Genomic DNA, 19,416 nt, shown 5'->3' with positions numbered 1-19,416 from the left:
CCAAGGACCCACAGTCCTGTATTTTAAGTTCCTCACCAGCAGCTGTAGGCTGAGGTTCTTTACTGTTTCTAACTTCTTCAAAAGATCTCACCACCCTCTCTTGTCACATGACTCCTTCCCCTGCCTCTCTGTCACCTCCCCATAACTTTACGCCAAATTATAATGCTGACAAGAAGCCAAAAGTTGCAGCGGCTGCTGCACATCATCTTTGTAAAGAAACCTGAGTGATATTGATCATTTAATAAAAACTTCAATTGACAGCTTCTTTTAAAATAACAAGCTCAGAGTACCAATACAATTCTTTAATTTAAAAAAACAAACAAACAACAACCTCGCCTTTGAAATTAAAAAACAGTGGTTTTGGAATGTTTCCCCCGCCAGTTGAAAATCTCACCCTGACAAGAAACTTTCTCAGTAAAATAAGCTGTAGACTGGAAACTGGAGGCCTGGCCTCTTGTCCCAGCTGTATCATGGAGTTATTTTGCGTCAAATATGTTGATATTCAGATGATGGGGAAGCCCCAGCTTTCTGAAGGGGTGATCACCTGCAAAAGACTGACTGCGAGCTCTCCTGTGTGTCCTGAATGTGTCCCCAATCCCTAAAAACCCTGTCCTTGCCGCCTTCCGTTAAGATTCCACCCCATCACCTCCACCAATGATTGACTCAATGAGCTTTTGCTCGCAGCCTATGTGAAAAGGTGCAGTGTCCTTGGGGTCCGTCCCACAGCCACTCTGTAATTTCATGTCTCTGTCTCTCAACAGGGAACACACTCATTCCCCTAGGAAGCATATTGACGGTCACACCTACTATGCACATACATTGTGCTAAGGTCTTTTTCAGGGAAGGTTGTGTAATTTTTCCACCATTTTATGAAGTAGGTATGTTATATCCTATTTTGTAGAATGTATCCCATTTTATAGAAAAGGTGCCTGAGGCTCAGAAAGGCCCCCTGATATGGTGGAACCAGCACACAAGTCCATATCAATCTGACTCCAAAGATTGTACTCTTAGCCACCCAGCAGTGCCTCCTACCATAACTAGGGCTATGAGGAATAAATACTCTCCAATAATTTTTTAAAGAGCACAGTAGAAATGCCTTCGTCAAAATAACTACCATTCACTGGGCCTTCAGTACATGGTGGGAGCTGCTAGGAGCTTTGTGTAAATCTCTTATAACATTCTCATAGGGTAGGTATTCATGTCCCCATTTTACATGTTAGTAGCTTGATGATACAAAAGACAAAACAAAATCCCGGGCTCAATCCAGGAGTAAGAGACCTTGGCAATTCAGCTGGACTATGTACAGTGTAAATTTGGCAGCATTCAAAGGTCTTACTGCTACATCTCTGTTATTTATTATTATCAGAAATAATAACTATGGTGTTTATTGAGCCTGGAATGCCAAATGCTTTAGAGCTCCCTTCCTGGTAGGCTGTGGTCATGCTTCAGGGATGTCAGCTTTCCAAAAATGTGGTTCCTGTGATTTCCAGACTGCTTAGAGCTCCGTGTGTGTGTGTGTGTGTGTGTGTGTGTGTGTGTTGGCACACACCCCACGATGTGTGTCTGTCACACTGCAGGGAGCTTTCCTTCATTTAAACAGCCAATTAAAACCCACTTTGGCACTTAACGCATGTCACTGCTTCTCGGCACTCAGCTGGCTTCCCAGCAGGCCTTTAATTTGATAAAGAGCTTCTAATAACGACTAACAGAGGGCCCAGTAAGTTAATTAAACCTTGCCCTTTATTTTGCTTTCAAGGTGTGCCTCCTCGTAAAAGCCCAAGGTTTGTGCTTGCAAATGACTTTAGACAATGTTCCATGCTTCAATGAGAAAAGTATGTCTGTCATGTCCTGGCAAGTTACTCTTAAAGTCTCAATTTCAGCATCATGTCAGGCTTTCACGGAGGCCAGAAGCAGATGGAAAAAAACCTCTGCACCCAATTGTAGGGAGGCCAGAGTTAGCAATGGAGGATGAGTTTCCTCTGAGAGTACAACGCTGAAAGATGAGCTGGCTGTCATATCGAACTCCATTTATCCCATTTCTTTAAAGTAATCTGAGAGTCCAGATGGGTTGTATAAACAGAAGAGGAGGTTCCTGGGAGTTCACTAGCTTAATGAAGCCCGTATGTTTGACTCATGTAATAAGTATTTAATCGTGCTGATGAAATTCATTTAAACTCCAGCCACACACGCTGTTGCTGAAGCCCTGATAATACCCTGCATCACTTGTGCTGGCAGTGCTGGAGCGAGACAGGTGACAAAGAAAATGGTGGCATTTCACAGGGTAAATGGGCTTTGGAGAGTCTACAGGGGAAAGATAATGAGCCACGGGGGGCTGACTTGTTGAGCCATTGCCTCTGAGTCCTTGGAGCGCCCCTCTGTACCTGGCCATGGTGAGGTGCTAATGGTAGGGTAATAACTCACACACGCTTGCTTCTTCCTTTCTGAGTGATCAGTGCAGAGAAGGTATCCCCGTCAGGAAGCTTTCTGCTGCAAGTAACAGAAACCTTAACTCCCCCAGCTTGAACAATCTGGAATTTTTCTGAATACATATTACCAGAAGTCCTAATATAAAGTGCTGTGAGACCTGGTTATTTCAGCAGCTTGAGCATATCCTGAAGGCCTCTGGTCCTTTCCCTATCTCTGTGCTGTACTTCATGATGTGGTCAGTCGTGGTCCCAGTCCAGAATATTTTCTGCTCATAGGCCAATGACTGGCAGTGAGACTGTGATATGGTTTGGGTGTGTCCCCACCCAAATCTCATCTTGAATTCCCATGTGTTGTGGGAAGGACACAGTGGAAGGTAATTGAATTATGGGGCCAAGTCTTTCCTGTGCTTTTCTTATGATAGTGAGTAAGCTTCATGAGATCTGATGGTTTTGAAATCTCTCTCTTTGCCTGCTGCCATCCATGTAAGACATGACTTGCCTTGCCTTATGCTATGATTATGAGGCTTCCTCAGCCACGTGGAACTGTAAATCCAATTAAACTTCTTTCCTTTGTAAATTGCCCAGTCTCGGGTATGTCTTTATCAGTAGTGTGAAAATGAACTAATACAGTAAACTGGTGCTGAGAGTGGAGTGTTGCTGAAAAGATACCAAAAATGTGGAAACACCTTTGAAATTGGGTAACAAGCAGAGGTTGGAACAATTTGGAGGGCTTAGAAGAAGACAGGAAAATGTGGGACAGTTTGGAACTTCCTAGAGACTTGATGAATGGCTTTGAGAAAAATGTTGATCGTGATATGAACAATAAGATCCAGGCTGAGGTGGTCTCAGATGGAGATAAGGAACTTATTGGGAACTGCAGCAAAGGTGATTCTTGTTATGTTTTAGCAAAGAGACTGGCAGCATTTTGCCCCTGCCCTAGAGATTTGTGGAACTTTGAACTTGAGAGTGATGATTTAGGGTATCTGGTGGAAGAAATTTCTAAGCAGCACAGCATTCAAGAGTTGACTTCAGTGCTATTAAAAGCATTTGGTTTTATAAGAGAAACAGAGCATAAAAGTTCAGAAAATTTGCAGTCTGACAATGCAATAGAAAAGAAAAACCCATTTTCTGAGAAGAAACTCAAGCTGATTGCAGAAAGTTGCATAAGTAGCAAGGAGCCAAATGTTAATCCCCAAGACAATGGGAAATATGTCTCCAGGGCATGTCAGAGGTTTTCATGGCAGCCCCTCCCATCACAGGCCCAGAGGCCTAGGAGGAAAAAGTGGTTTCATGGATTGGGCCCAGGGTCCCCATGCTGTGTGCAGCCTAGGGTCTTGGCACCCTACATCCCAACCACTCCAGCTGTGGGTGAAAGGGATCAGTGTAGAGCTTGGGCCATGGCTTCAGAGGGTGCAAGCCTCAAGCCTTGGCAGTTTCCACACGGTGTTGAGCCTGCAAGTACACAGAAGTCAAGAACTGAGATTTGGGAACCTCCGCCTACATTTCAGAAGATGTATGGAAATGCCTGGATGTCCAGGCAGAAGTTTGCTGCAGGGGTGGAGTCCTTGTGGAGAACCTCTGCTAGGGCGCTGCGAAAGTGAAATGTGGTGTCAGAGCCCCAACACAGAGTTCCTACTGGAGCACTGCCTAGTGGAGCCATGAAGCTCCACTAGGTCCTTCAGACCCCAGAATGGTAGAGCCACTGACAGCTTGCATCATGTGCCTGAAAAAGCTGCAGGCACTCAATGCCAGCCCATAAAAGCAGCCAGGAGGCAGGCTGTACCCTGCAAAGCCACAGGGGCAGAGCTGCCCAAGACCATGGGAACCCACCTCTGGCATCAGAATGACCTGGTTGTGAGACATGAAGTCAAAGGAGATTGTTTTGGAGCTTTAGGATTTGACAGCCCTGCTAGATTTCAGACTTGCATGGGGCCTGTAGCCCCTTTGTTTTGGCCAATTTCTCCCATTTGGAATGGTTGTATTTACCCAAGGCCTGTACCACCACTGTATCTAGGAAGTAACTAACCTGCTTTGATTTTATAGGCTCATAGGTGGTAGGGACTTGCTTTGTCTCAGATGAGACTTTAGACTTCACACTTTTCAGCTAATGCTGAAATGAGTTAAGACTTTGGGGGACTGTTGGGAAGGCATGATTGGTTTTGAAATGTGAGGACATGAGATTTGGGAGGGGCCAGGGGCAGAATGATATGGTTTGGCTGTGTTCCCACCCAAATCTCAACTTGATTTCCCATGTATTGTGGGAGGGACCTGGTGGGAGGTAATTGAGTCATGGGGGCAAGTCTTTCCTGTGCTGTTCTCATGACAGTGAATAAGTCTCATGAGACCTGATGGTTTGTAAAGAGGAGTTCCTCTGCACAATCTCTCTCTTCGCCTACTGCCACCCATGTAACACGTGACTTGCTCTCCTTTGCCTTCTGCCATGATTGTGAGGCTTCCCCAGCCATGTGGAACTGTAAGTTCAATTATATCTCTTTCCTTTGTAAATTGCCCAGTCTTGGGTACATCTTTATCAACAGCATGAAAATAGACTAATACAGATGGGATCACCATGATTGACTATTACCTCTGAGTGGCAATGGGGCAGTGTTGGATTGAAGTCAGCTCCCACCAGCTCATGCAAGCTGATAGTGCACATCTCCTCCCAGCCTTGCATTTAGTGATTTCATGTTGGTAGCTTGAAATTGGGCATGATGGGACTATTTACACCACAGGAATTGGCAAACACTACATAGCAAGGCTTTTTCTCCTGAAAAGTCAGTTGGCAAACATTTACCTGCATATTACTGTGACAAAGTCACCTTCCTTAAGGCTGGATACCAGAATAAAACCAGAGTTCTTCTAGCAAGGGAGAAAAATGGTAAGGACATTTAGAATGAGCAATAGACAGGGAAACTATTCCTGACCTTCTTTTGACTAAAAAGCTGCCTGCCAAGCCAGCAAAAAATCACGTACCAACCTGACCAAGCTTATCCACGGATGGGACTACCATTCTGATGTTTGTCTTGCTCTGAATGTCTGCTTGTCACCTGCTTAGGGTTATTGACTGTGATTCTGGAAATCATTGTTGTTGTACACAACCCCTCTGACTCTGTGGTTTTCTCTAGCGGATTAAAAATGATAGCCATAGGTGCTTTTTTTGTTGTCCTTACTGGAGTGACAGCCCTATATAAAGTTATAGTCAACAAGAAATTACAGAAAACCACGAGGCGAAGACTAGGAGTGATACAAAGGAGCGGAAGTCCCCAAGGCACTACAGAGCCTTCTGTGACTCAGTCGCTGATTGCCAGCACCTTGTTGTAGCTGTACATTGAAACTTGATATCTTCAGGTCTTTGGAACTTTTAAGTCCCCTGAGCATTGTTTTTAAATACAGATAAAATCTGGCTTAAAAAAAAAAAGGAAAAGAAAAGCATCTGTGCTCTTCACAGCCCTGCCTTTCCATACATACCCGTCTCCATGGGGTCTGCACTCCCAGTGTGTTACCTCCCTGAGAGCAGGGATGCATAGCTTTTATACCCACTTAGTTACAGACATTTCACTCAGTAGACTCCCACTTCTAACACACATGAATACACACAGTTGCCCCTCTCTGAGCACACACATCCTTCCTGCCCATTTTGATGGGAGACAGAAAATCATCAAGCCTTGGAAAGTAGGTTACAGGGGGTGACTCCCCCCACCCAATGCCAACAAGTGATGGGTGAATGGCAGACATGGAGGGCAGAGGAGCCCCTGCTAGAAGTGGCTCCTGGAACAGTGTCAGATGTTTCCCCTTCCCCCATCCCCACAGCAATGAGTCTCCCCCTCTTTCTCTTGGAGGAGAGGTTTTGGCCAAGCAAGGATAAAGTTCTTGGTGGGAGAACTCCGTTTTCTTCTGGGGGAGACAGCATGTCCCCCAGAAAGGCTTGGGTTGCCCTCTGCTCATTCTCTTTGGAAACACAGCATTCTCAGTCTGAGGAACACTAAAACAACTTACAAATGGGAGAACCCAACGTGCCCTCAGAAGTATCCTAAAAGAGCCTGCTTGAGTAGGAAGCACTTGTCTTGTTGGTTGGCCTGATTTTTCCTTCTTTCATTTTTGTTGCTGTTGCTTTTGTTTTGAGACAGGGTCTGGCTCTGTCACCCAGATTGGAGTGCAGTGGCATGATCATGGCTCACTGCAGCCTTGATTTTCTGGGGTCAAGCAGTCCTCCCACCTCAGCTGCCCAAGTAGCTGGGACTACAGGCACACACCACCAAGCCCAACTGGCTTCATTTTTCTACCAAAATTAAAAAGCTTTTCTAAGAAGCTTTTGATTTCTTTTCAGCTAAAATGATTCTCCACACTTAGTGGGCATCACAGTCACCTAGGAGAGTCTGCTAAGATGGCAGTTTCCTGGGCTGTTCTTCTGGTAATCTGGTTCAATAGTTACAGTGTTGGGACCAGAAACCCGCACTTTTAGCAGGCATTCTCCGTCACCCTGACCTCACCTCTCAGTGACTCTGAGGCAAGTTGTCTGAGAAGCCCTTCCATGAATGGGAATAAAATGTTCCCTTTGGTGATCTAACCCAGAAGTTGGCAAACTGCAGCACACTAGCTAAGAAAGGGTTTTATAGCTTTGAATGGTTACAGAAGTCAAAAGATTATCTTGTAATATTAAAATCACGCAAAATTCAAATTTCAGTGCTCATAAATAAAGTTTTATTGGAGCACAGTCACACTCTGATTATGTCATGTTTGTGGCTGCCCTCACACTATAGCAGCAGAGTTGAGTCATTGTGATGGAGATCACATGGCCTGCAAAGCCTGAGATATTTACTATCTGGCCCTTTACAGAAAAAGCCTGACAACCCCTGGTCTAATATGTTCCATTATCTCTCAATTCCCTAGCAGGAGGGCTTCCGATGAGTTAGTTCTGAGCCCCTGGCCACATCAGAGCCTTGCAGCCTTAGCAATAGTCTGCAGCTTTATTTTATTTGGCTCAAGGACTGAAAACAATGGCCAGGTGTCTTTCTGAGTGTAAAAGAGCCCTAGAGAGATGGCGAGTAGAGCAGGTAGCGGTGTGTTTCTTAGCAATATGCTGCAACCCATCCCAACCAGTAACCATCGTGCCATGATCCATGGAGTGTTGACTCCATCCACACCACGTGCGTGCCCATGGTGGGGGTCAGTGGGAAGTGGATGCAAACACACACAGCTCATGACCCCTGCCCCCCAGAACTTATACTTTAGCTGAGAAGAAAACACAGAGGACTTCTAGGCAGGGCAAAAATAGTGGTGGCTCCATTTCAAGCTGTGAGGCTTTTCTCAAATCAGGTCGGAAATGTGTTCAAACATTTACCATCCCAGGTCAAAACTCTGTGAAGTCAGTGTCCTCTATGAAAGAGGAAACCATGAAGGAGAGCTTCCAGAACTGCAGGCCTTGCCTTGTGACCCTGGCAGGTCCCATCCAGGCAGTATGTGTTGGCAGAATGCCTCTGATGAGTAGGGCCCAGCATGGGAACTTAAGGAAAAAAGGCCCTCAGAGACAGGGCTGAGCCAAGAGGAAGGAAGAACACACAGAGAAGGTGATATCGAGAAGAGTAGCAGCGGGGAGGACATGGAAGCAGGGAAGGGGAGGATGGGCGAAAAGAATGGCTCACCTCCTGGTGGGGTTGGGCTGGGGTGTTTAGGTTGAGAAGGTAGGGATGGTCATATTGTGGAGGTCTCTGAGTGCCAGAGTCAGAAACTGGTACGTACTGAATTCCATGGGAAAGGAGGAGCCATCCATGAACGGGTTTTTAAATGTAAACTTTACATTAAAGTATAACATATAAAATAAAGGCACAAATGACGGTGAATTTCCAGAAGGTAAGCACATCCATGTAACAGTGGATCCATTACCTGCAATACCCCTACCGGTGGGGATTCTCCTGTTCCTGAAATTTATATTTAGTTAGTAATAACAGTGACCACCATGACTTACACTTACACAGAATGTTTTGATTTACAAATTGTATTTATGTACATTAAATCTCTCAACACTGTGTGATGGGTATTATTACTAATGTTTTTATTTTACAAAGGCATAAAGCAATAAGATCATGTGAGTATTAAGCAGAAGAATTTGGACTCCACCCTTTGTATCCTTACCCCATTATTGGTGCAGCCATTAAGATAATGTAGATAGATATTTATTCATATAGGAACATGATCAAAATATATTATGAGGTTAAAGAATAAGATACAGAAGGGTTATGTAGTGTATATCTTATGGAAAATATAATAGAGCAGTAAATGATACCAGAGTCAAACCATCTGTGTTTAAACCCTGGCCCTGACACTTACTAGCGGTGTGACCTTAGACAAGTCATGCAAATTCAGAAATTCAGAAAGGCTCACTTTTCTTTTTCTTTTTATTTATTTTCTTTTTTCTTTCTCTTTCTTTCTTTATTTTTCTTTCTTTTTCTTTCTTCTTACTCTTTATTTTTTCTTTTCTTTCTCCTTTCTTTCTTCTTTCTTTTTCGTTCTTTCCATCTTTCTTTCTTTCTCTCTCTTTTTTTCTTTGAGACAGGGTCTCACTCTGTCATCCAGGCTGGAGTGCAGTGGCACAATCATGACTCACTGCAGCTTTGACCTCTCAGGCTCAGGTGATTCTCCCACCTCAGCCCCCTCACCCTCAAGTAGCTGAGCCTCACTTTTCTTATCTGCAAAATGGGAATAATAAGAATATGTATTCATCTGTTTTCGCACTGCTGCGAACAGCTTCCCTGAGACTGGGTAATTTATAAAGAAAAGAGGTTTAATTGACTCACAGTTCTGTATGGCGGGGGAAGCCTCAGGAAAGTTATAGTTATGGTGGAAGGGGAAGCAGTCACCTTCTTCACAAGGAGGCAGGAGAGAGAACAAAAGAGGAACTCAGAAACACTTATAAAACCATCAGACCTTGAGAGAACTCAATCACTATCACAAGAACAGCATGGGGGAAACTGCCCTCATGATCCAGTTACCTCTCTCCCTCGACGTGTGGGGATTACAGTTCAAGATGAGACTGGGGTGGAGACACAGAGCCAAGCCATATCAGAATACATACCTCATGTGGCTATCATGTAGACTAATAAGGAAACCTATGCATGATAGGCAGAATAGAGGCTCCTCAAAGATGTCTATGTCTTTGGATTCTGCTGTCAAGGCCTCATCCCAGCCACATAAATCCAGGTGAGGCTAAGAGGTGTGTTCTGAGCCTCTCAGGAGCAGAGGCAACCATTTGCAGCTGGTGGCTGCCTTAGACTCACCCGAGGAATCAAAGGGTTTGGTGTGTTCCTGCCTTGTCCCAGCCCATATTCTGGAAAAAGCTTTGTCTAAACAGGTTGGATTTAACTGTTGTTTGGAATTTTGACTAATTTACCTAGTGCACCTTAAATATCTGAATTCCCAATAACCCTCATAGAAGAAGGCTGTACAACTTACTAAGCACACGAGAATTGAAATCATGTGTCCAATTCTTGGCTCTCCCTGTTACTAATATATGATCTTGGATAATTATCTAATCTTCCTAAAGCTCAGTTTCTTCATCTGCAAAAACGAGGCAATAATGTGCTCCTGACAGGTTGTTGAGAGGGTTCAATGAGAAGATATAAATAAAGTACTTAGCACAGTGCCTGGCAGAGAGTAAGTGTCCCAAAATGCTAGCATATATTACTAATCACCCACAGTATGCCATCGCCCCGAGAGCAGGGGCCGCTGCTAAACAGTGCTTCGCCCACACCCAACAGGGCCCCAACACATCCCATAGTCTCCAGCACAGTCTTGTGCACAGGCAGGCTAGAGAAGGCCATGAAGGCCGCCAGAGAACAGAAAGATGAAGCCACGTGCAGCAGCCTGGTAACCTTGGAGAAGCAGCCCTGGCATCCCAGAGACCTGACATGTCCTCCCGCTGCTGGCTGCCACATTTGGAGCTGAGACAATCAGCCTGGCTTACATCAGTTCTGTTGAGCGGGTTGCGGAGGGGCTGCTGTGGGTGAGGGCAGGTGGGCTTGGTGCCGGACTGACTGCTCACTTTTTCCCCCTTCCCCATGCATGACAGAGGAAAAAGGACTGGAGTTCAAAGAGTGATTGGTTGTTGCATTTTGTCCGTGATTTTCCATAGAAAGCAGCCTCTCCTGGTAAATTCCCAAGTGCTTCTTGGGGGTGTAAGTGAGTGAAGGCTCTTTGCTGAGGACCTCTGACTCCCAAAACTGGTGAGGCTGGGAGGCATCTCTCAGTCTCCCGCCCACCCTGTCTTGGCTGTGCCTCTGCTACCCTCAGACCCTGAGGACACCACTGTCCTGATGTAGCATCAGCGCAATGCAAAGGGACCTGAGAATAACAGAGAGATGGACAATCATCTTCTTTCATTTTTGACCGCTTGGAACAAAGACATGACTTTGAAAAAGCTCAAGCCCCTTCATTGTGCAACACAAGCAAAGCAGGCTCAGGGCACCAGCTGCTTTGTGACTGTTCTCTGGCTATGGAAGGCAGCCCCAGCCCCCTGGAGTCTCATGCCAAGAAATCAAGATATATGAATTATTTGGATGGAAGGAAGGAAGGAAGGAGGGAGGGAGGGAAGGAAGGAAGGAAGGAAGGAAGGAAGGAAGGAAGGAAGGAAGGAAGGAAGGAAGGAAGGAAGGAAAGGAAGGAAGGAAGGAAAGAAGGAAGGAGGGAAGGTAGGTCAGGAGAAGAACGTTTGACCTTGTAGTTTGGAGTCAGGTCTATTCTAGATGAGCAGTATATCTGGGCAGCCAGCAAAGCCATCGAGAGAGCCCTGCGGCTGGTGCTGTGACCCAGGCACCACATAAAGAGCTAAAAGTGCCAGTGAAATGGAGGTGGCTGCTGACTGATAACCATCATCCCTGACAGCAGGTGCAGGGGGCAGAGGGACAAGTGGAACCTCTTTGTCTTGTCATTGCAGACCAGAGTGCCCACAGCAATGTGAAACCCAATTGTCCTGGAGAAGGAGGGAGATGGAGGGGAAGGGAAAAAAACAACTGGCTCACTCTGGCTCCATAAATCACTGGAAGGGAGAACCCTTGCCCGGTGAAGCTGGAGATTCTACCTGGAAACTCCCGGATGGTGCACTGAGCCTGGGTGTCATAAATCACCAGGACTCTGCCAATGGCAGCCCTGCCCACTGGCCCATTGCAAAGGTGCTTGTTGTTTTGCTGGCAGCTGACACAGTGCACTGTCCCAGAGGGCCAGGGGCAGGTGTCTGCCAGGCCATGGATGCAGGCCTACTTTATGTGCTTCCCTTGGGTGTGATGGGGGGAGAGCGGCGGTGGATTGCTGTCCCTGGGAACTTGGCCTGGTGGCCTAGCATAGCTGGAATGTCCTTGGCCAGCTTTTTGTGAACAGTCAGAGGCAGTCAGGAGATGCATCTCATGATCATATGGCCTGGGCTTGTGGAGTCTTTTTCCCAGGTTTCAGAATCATCTGAGGTCACCTGAGTGTCCTTGCTGTCCTTGTTAAGCCCCACAGGTAACTCTCTGAGTTCTAATTGTTCAGCTTGTGCTGATTTTGTTTAGCCTGGATGGGTGTGCCCCAGGGGTAGATGTGTCCACATGGACCTTTAATAGTTTACCTCATTGTCCCATCCATCGAGGAGAGGGGCCATCCCCCAAAAAAGGGACAATGGCTTCCCCCTTTTACCTCCATCCCCCCAAAAAAGGGACAACAGTTGCCCCCTTTTACCTCCCCAGGTGGCCTACATGTATCCCCACCCTTCCCCTCATCACCCTCAGAATCACATCCCTGCTCACACACCTGCAATGCCTCTTCCATCTGGCAAACACTTGACAATGCTACTAGGCCCTCCTTGAACATCCTGACTTCTGTACCTCCCATGACATCTCTCATCACCACTTACCAGAGAACCAACAAGAGCACTTCTTTCCTTCATTTGTTTAGTAAACAATTATTAAGCCCCTACTATGTCCCGGATGCTGTCAACACAGGAGAACACAAGATGGATGCAGCCTCTGCCCTCACTGAGCCTGTGGATTAGAGACACAACACACATGATAAATAAGACGGTTCGTTCAATTCATGTTTTCAAGGAAATAAACAAGAAGCTGAGAGCAAATAATGCGGTTTAAGGTACAGAAGCTGCTATAAAGGGGGTGACAGAAGAAGCCTCTGAGGAAAGGACATTTCAGCGGACACTGAAGATGGAAAGGAACAGGCTGTGCGTGGTACAGCGGGAAGAGCGATCCAGGCAGAGCGGGCAGTTTGTGCAGAGAGAAGATAAGGGAACAAGGGGGACAAGGACCCCTGTGTAAGGGGAGGAGAGCACACGGTCTCGGGGAGGAAGTGGGTGAAAGTCTGTGCCCAGGTGTGCCCATCCTTTGGCTTTTGCCTCTCCCTTGGCAGGTCTTTCATATTCATCCCATTGGTTTGCTGCCCTGGCCTCCACACTGAGTATGAGCCTTCCAGGGCAGGGCTGCGTCGCATCCTGTGTGCATCCTTGCCCATTTATTCAGTCACAAGTAGACGAGCTTCCTATTGGGCCCTGAACACCTGAGTAGGTTTCATACCTGCCTGGCCTCTCCCGTCTCCCTCCCTTCCAAAGGTAAACCAGAAGTCCCTGCTGCCCCTCCTGTTGGAGAAGGGGATGCAGAGCCAAGTGGCTGGAGGAACTGGCCTGACTTTCATCCTGAGATAACCCTGGCACCTGAGATACAAAGTCCACAGGCCTGGAACTGCTGCAGGCTCTGGGTGCTTTTCCAGCTGCTGGCGATACCAGGGGTTCTCAGCAAGGCTGAGCACCTTTTATGGACTCCCTGTCTTGCATGCATGCCTAGAACTTGTGATCAGTTTCTGTCCATTGTTTAGAAAGTGTTACCATATATAACACCTTGTGAGAACAAAAAATGACATGTGCTCATCAACATAGGATTAGGTCTGTGGCAACCAGCATTGATCAGATACACACTTTCCATTTCAGTTCACCACGTGTTTCTGTGTCAGGCACAGGGTTGCCAAGAACAATGTGACCCCACCTTAGAGAGACTATGGTCCGGTGAAAAAAAAAAAAAAACAGATTTGTGAATAATTAAATGCTAGAAAATATTTTATTTTATTTGCTATGATGTAGACTTCAGTTCATCTTACAAATAATCAATTTTACCTGGGGAGGAAAGGAAGAGGAGGGGGCATTGGAAAGATTTCCATGCAGGAGAAAGTGAGTTCACATCGACCAAGCAGACAGGACAGAAAAGGCCCTTGAGGGAGAGGGAGCAGTGTGAGCAAAGAGGCAGGAAATGGTATGTTTGTTGCATTAACTGTCCAAGGTTTGAGAGTCAGAGGCCAGGGGCAGCGGTCAGGCTATGGAAGGATTTGTGTGCTGGGCTCAGGAGCTTGGGTTCGATCCCATTGGCATAGGGAGCCCCTGAAGAGCTTTAGGTTGGACAGGGGGTGGTAAGGACATATTTACCCCAGGGAGAGATTGCTGGACTGGCAGTGTGGAGACTGGAGGAAAAGAATTCAACTCAGGAGGCCAGGCAATCAGTCCCAGCACAAAGTGAGAACTGTCACTGGGCATAGCCAGGGGCTGGGAAAGAAGGAAGATTCTAGAGGCCTGAAGGAGTTGGAGTCAGCAGGACTGAATGCTGCATTAGAGATGGAGAAAGAGGAGAAGTGAGGGGTTAAGGCCAGGCTGTCGGGGTTCCCCTGCAGGAGACAATGAAAGCTTTCATGAGGCAGAATGTAGAGGAAGGAGCAGATTTGGGATCCAGTTTGGACAGCTTGAGTTGGTCATACTCAGCGCCAGACTTAGATCCTGGCAAGGGGTCTGTTCCATAGACCCCACATTTTGGGAGCTCCACTCTAGCCCTTCCTGGGCCATACCACTTTCCATGAGCAAGACAAGTTAGTGGGACCGTGGAGACGGGCCCGCCTGGACCCAGCAAGGCCTTCTTCTAGGACTTGCTGCAGGTAACAAGCCTGGGGGTTCCCTGCCCAATGACCCCAGCCTGTGGTTTCTTCCTGGGTGTGTCCTCTGAAAGATGGCCCGCATTCCTGATGTGCACTCCCCAGGTTCCAGCAGTGGCCAAGTGGCCGTTGTCTGGTGGGGTGTGAAGATGCAGCTTGGATGTGCAGCCTGGGTTGTCCACACACGTACATGTGTGCAACACCTCTTGCAGTAGGACAGAGTGGGGGTTTGGAAGAGAAGGGTCTGCATTTATCTCCCACAAATATGAGGGACAGACCTGGAGATGACCTGCAGGGTTATCTGAAATCTTCTTTTTTCCAGACTAGTTACAGTATCAGCCCCTACCTCTCCTAAGCTGATCTGACTCCATTTCCAGACCCCTCATCATCTTGTTACCCTCCTTTGAATTGACTCTAAATTTTATGTAATGAGGAGGCATACAGATAGCTGCTGTGTGAACTCTACAGTCAGGGATAACCGGAGCATGTGGAGTCAGTTACACATGCTGCATCCCCAAGGGCACTGTTGGAGGCAGAGGTGACTCCAGGATACCTTAGCGGGTAGGAGAGACGGGAGCTACCTGGGGAAGGGTTTGGAGCCGCCAAGATATAATTCAGAGGAACAGATAATGAGCAAAGGACAGAGAGAAAGGAGTGAAGGCATTCAGGGCTCGCCTTTCGTATGGTTCCAATAAAGACAAAGGAAGGGTCCACTTTGCTTTCAAGCCTGTGGTCCTCACCCAGACTCCCCTGCAGGGTCTCCCCTTTGTCTCTTTCATGAAAGCCAGTAGGTCTCCTTCACCCTTTTTCTCTGCTGTGATTACAACACAGAGCCTTCTCTTTGGGATCAACAGCCATCTGGATTATCTTCTCTTCATCTGGCCACCTCATCAACTCATCGTCTTTTTAATAATCTCATCTGAAAACATATCCTTTTTCATTTGCCTCTTAATTTCCCCATTCTCCAGTGACTTTTCTCTCTCTCCCTTTCTCTGAAACCTTATTCTTATTACTTTATAGAACACTGGGGGATAGATTGCCTAGAAAATATGTACTGTAAAGGAAATGCATATGGCGATATCTATGAATTGCCAGATCCAGTCCAGCTGTGCAATGTCACAGGCCCAGCTGTTTATTTGTGCACAGTGCAATTGCAATGGCTTTTGACATGGGCACTGGCTTACAAGCTACTCTGGTGCTGGTCAGGAGCTTCATGTGCACAGTTAACCTTGGATCCCTGTGATTAATCAGAGTGCAGCCATGGTAGACCACAGGCTAGTCCCCTGGCAAGGCCAGCAGGAGCACTCCTCCAGCCTGAGCAAGCGGGGAGCAGATTTTAACTCCAGGCTGTTAGGTGCTGTCTGACATTGGTGTCCCTGTGGTGTTTCATAAGCCCTGACAGTTCCTCACCATTGTTTTAGGGAAAGCAGGCAGTCCTCTAGCTTTACCACCCCATTGCCTTCCCTGGAAATGAACACTCTCTCCGCACTTTGAATCTTGTGCCAGAAGGATGGAGGGGAAATGACTGCACATTCCAAAAAGGTCAAAGATGGCCTGAAAGTAAAGGATGCACGCGTCTGCATCATTTCCAACAGCCCTTTGCAGTTCCTTTTAATTAGCTCAGTTTGTGTTCCCCTCAGGTGGGGAGAAGCCCAGGATCACTCTGTCAACAGCTCTATCTATAGCAGAACCCCCATCCTTCACCCTGGCATCTCCACTTGCACAACGCTTGCTGACCCCGAGACTCAGCTGTGAGAATCAATCATCTCCTTCCAGAATTCATCATTCAGCAGCTGCAGGGCCTCAGCTATTTTTATCACCGCAGGAAGCTGCTGGCCAAGGACGTGCTGGGCTACCTTTGCAGGAGGTGTTGCTGTAGAAATGAGCTGCGGGTTGTCAGGGCAGCTGAGCCTCCACCTCAAGGTTAAATCCAAAGTGCCTGACCTGGAACAGGAGAGCACTTGATCTTCTTCCATTCTGCAGCCAAGTGCCCCAGAGGCTTATGCTGGGGAAGCAGACGTCCCAAGGAGCGGACACAGTGGAAGGACTCCGGGTGGGAGGGAGAGGCAAACAGAGTGGACATGTGTGGACATGTACCTGGGTTTCTCCTACCCAGACCGGGAAATGGGATATTGTAACCCTAGGCAGCTGACTTCAATCACCTGCACAGTACCAGCCCAGGAATTCCCATTTTGCTGTGTTCCCACCAGCCACCAACCCTTGTGGGGTGCCTTCTATGTGCCAGGTCCCAGACTGGGGCTGAGGCTCCAGGATCTGCCCTGGAGTTGTCTAGAGTCTAGAGGAGAGGACAAATCAGACGTAGTATCACCAAACCCTGATGGCCCCTTGCTTCAGTCTCCCCAGATCCTTTGCTCTGTTCCAGGGCAGGAAGCCATGGGGTGTAACAGCAGGTAACACGGAAGGATTTTCTATTTGTAAAGGTCCATCCGATACCCTAAACAAGCTCCTTCAGCACGGGCCTCTGAGATAAGTCAGTATTTTTAGTTTGTTTAGAAGTGATCTGGCTTGCTGGGTGTGCACATGTGTGCTTTGCTCACAAAGTGGGAAAAGCAGAACTCACCAGCATCCTAACAGAGAGAAGGGGGAAGGATGTCTCTGATTCCCTGGACAGCTCTCATTTCAGAAAAGGAAAGAGAGAGCAGCACCCTAAGGCTCTGCTGCTGTGGGCTCCTGTAGCCTTTAGGAAAGGGGAAAGTAGACCCTGTATTCTCTGCTGGAGGGATGGGGGGATGGGGAAATGGAGGCTCTTCATCTCTTCCAAACTCCAACTGTTACAGGAAAGGGGTCTCAATCCAGATCCCAAGAGAGGGTTCTTGGATCACATGCAAGAAGGAATCAGGGCAAGTCTGTAAAGTGAAAGCAAGTTTATTAAGAAAGTAAAGGAACAAAAGAATGGCTACTCCATAGACAGAGCAGCCCCGAGGGCTGCTGGTTGCCCATTTTTAGGGTTCTTTCTTGATAATATGCTAAACAAGGGGTGGATTATTCATGCCTCCCCTTTTTAGACCATATAGGGTAACTTCCTGATATTGTCATGGCATTGGTAAACTGTCATGGCGTTGGTGGGAGTGTAGCAGTGAGGACGACCAGAGGTCACTCTCTTGGCCATCTTGGTTTTGGTGGGGTTTAGCTGGCTTCTCTACTGCAACCTGTTTTATCAGCAGGGTCTTTGTGTGCTGACCTCCTATCTAATCCTGTGACTTAGAATGCCTTAACCATCTGGGAATGCAGCCCAGGAGGTCACAGCTTCATTTTACCCAGCTCCTATTTAAGATGGAGTTCCTCTGGTTCAAACACCTCTGACACAATGACAGAGAGAGAAATGAGTCTGGGTGGGTCCAGAAGTCCAGTTCCCCACTGAGCAGGGAGGAAGGCCAGTTTGCCCATCACCACCCACATCTGCTGAGGACAAGCTAGGGGTAGTTGATGAGGGGCACATACCCAAGGGGCCCTTCCTGGTGATAGAGGTGGAATGAGAGCTACCCCAGGGAAAGTTGCAGGGCTTGGGGGAAGAATTTGCTTTGAGCACTGGAGCCAGTGGGAACCAGGCTATGGAGCAGCACCAGAGGTCCTGGGAGGTTTATCGACTGCCCCAGGGCCCTGGAGTCCCCCAAGGCCAAAAGCTCCCTCACAGCCCTGGGGTCTCTGTGGCTGTGACTCTGACCAGATACTTTACTGCCCTAAAATAGTCTCTTCCACAGCCGATGTCAAATTAGCAAACTGTTTAAAGAATAAAGTCACTTGACACTCCCATTTACAGCTGGGGAGTGTGTGAATTGACATAACCTTTCTGGAGGACAATCTGGCAATGAGTATGGGACCTTAGGACCTTATTCACACTCCTCGAGCTAATAATTTCTGCTTTATAAATTTCCCCAAAGCAAAGAAAATGCAAAAATAGTGGAATGGCGAAATGAATAATGGTGCATCTATTTGATGAAATCCAGTGCTGCTAAATATTTAATGATATGGGAAAGTGCTAAAAATGTAATGCTCAATTTAAAAAGGCCGAATAAATAATGTATGTAGAGTATGATCTCAAGATTTTTGTTATTGTAACAGTTGCTATTAGAATGGTCCTTATTTAAACAAAGTCCTTTATAAGCCACTTCCTTGCATTAGAAGGAAGACCATAGGGGAGGGGTGCAAGCAACAGAAGAGATGCTTTGGGGGCCGCCGGTGGGGAGGGCTGGGGGAGGGTCATGGAACCAAGAGGGAAGCCAGGAGCCTGGAGGTGTGAGTCTGAGGCCTCCCAGGGTGAAGAAGTCACAGATACTCTGCCTGGTGGCTGCCTGGAGGACACAAAGATGCCTGACGTTTTGGCAGCTAATGTGGCTTCAAACTAACTCCAACTCCACCCCCTCCTAAAATTTTCAGTGAAGTCCACCTCATCAATAAATGATCTGTATGAGTAGAGATTTAGGGTAGAAACCCAGGGAAACATGTACTCTCCATCTAAGTTCATGAAATATGGAACACCACCAGGAAATTAGCTATAGAAATCCATGCTTGGGGGCAGGGGTGATTCTGAGGACTGAAGACCCCATGGAATTTCCAGAAGCCTTGGGGAGGACTTTAGACCTCTTCTGGAGGGCATGGAACAGGGTTGAGCTTCTCCAGCAGTGTGAGAGGCTGGGGAAAGCTTGCTGATATCCAACATGAGTATAAATGGGCATATAGGCATATACAGACACAGGGCTGGAGGAACAGTGCCAGTACCCCGTGACACTCCCTGGCAGTAGGATTATGGTGATATTTATTTTCCTTTTTATATAGCTTAGAATTTCTAATTCTTGTAAAACAAACACAGATTTTATAATTTTTATTTTTTTATTTTTTTTTTTGTTTGAGACGGAGTCTCGCTCTGTTGCCGGGGCTGGAGCGCAGTGGCCGGATCTCAGCTCACTGCAAGCTCCGCCTCCCGGGTTTACGCCATTCTCCTGCCTCAGCCTCCTGTGTAGCTGGGACTACAGGTGCCCGCCACCTCGCCCGGCTAGTTTTTTTTTTTTTGTATTTTTTTTAGTAG

General features: G+C 47.1%; 1 long non-coding RNA gene across 1 annotated transcript; it reads right to left on the bottom strand.

Annotated features, from left to right (window-relative positions):
* Nucleotides 1–8,988: 8,988 nt before the first annotated feature.
* On the bottom strand, nucleotides 8,989–12,433 carry LOC144330270 (uncharacterized). The gene is made up of 3 exons (XR_013396294.1): nucleotides 12,307–12,433; nucleotides 9,221–9,286; nucleotides 8,989–9,112 (listed from the first exon to the last, which is right to left on the bottom strand). It is a non-coding gene; the product is annotated as an uncharacterized LOC144330270 (long non-coding RNA).
* Between the last annotated feature and the right edge of the window lie 6,983 nt (nucleotides 12,434–19,416).

Source organism: Macaca mulatta, chromosome 7 (assembly GCF_049350105.2).
Source record: "Macaca mulatta isolate MMU2019108-1 chromosome 7, T2T-MMU8v2.0, whole genome shotgun sequence".
Classification (NCBI taxonomy): Eukaryota; Metazoa; Chordata; class Mammalia; order Primates; family Cercopithecidae; genus Macaca; species Macaca mulatta.
This window is presented reverse-complemented; position numbering and strand designations above follow the sequence as displayed.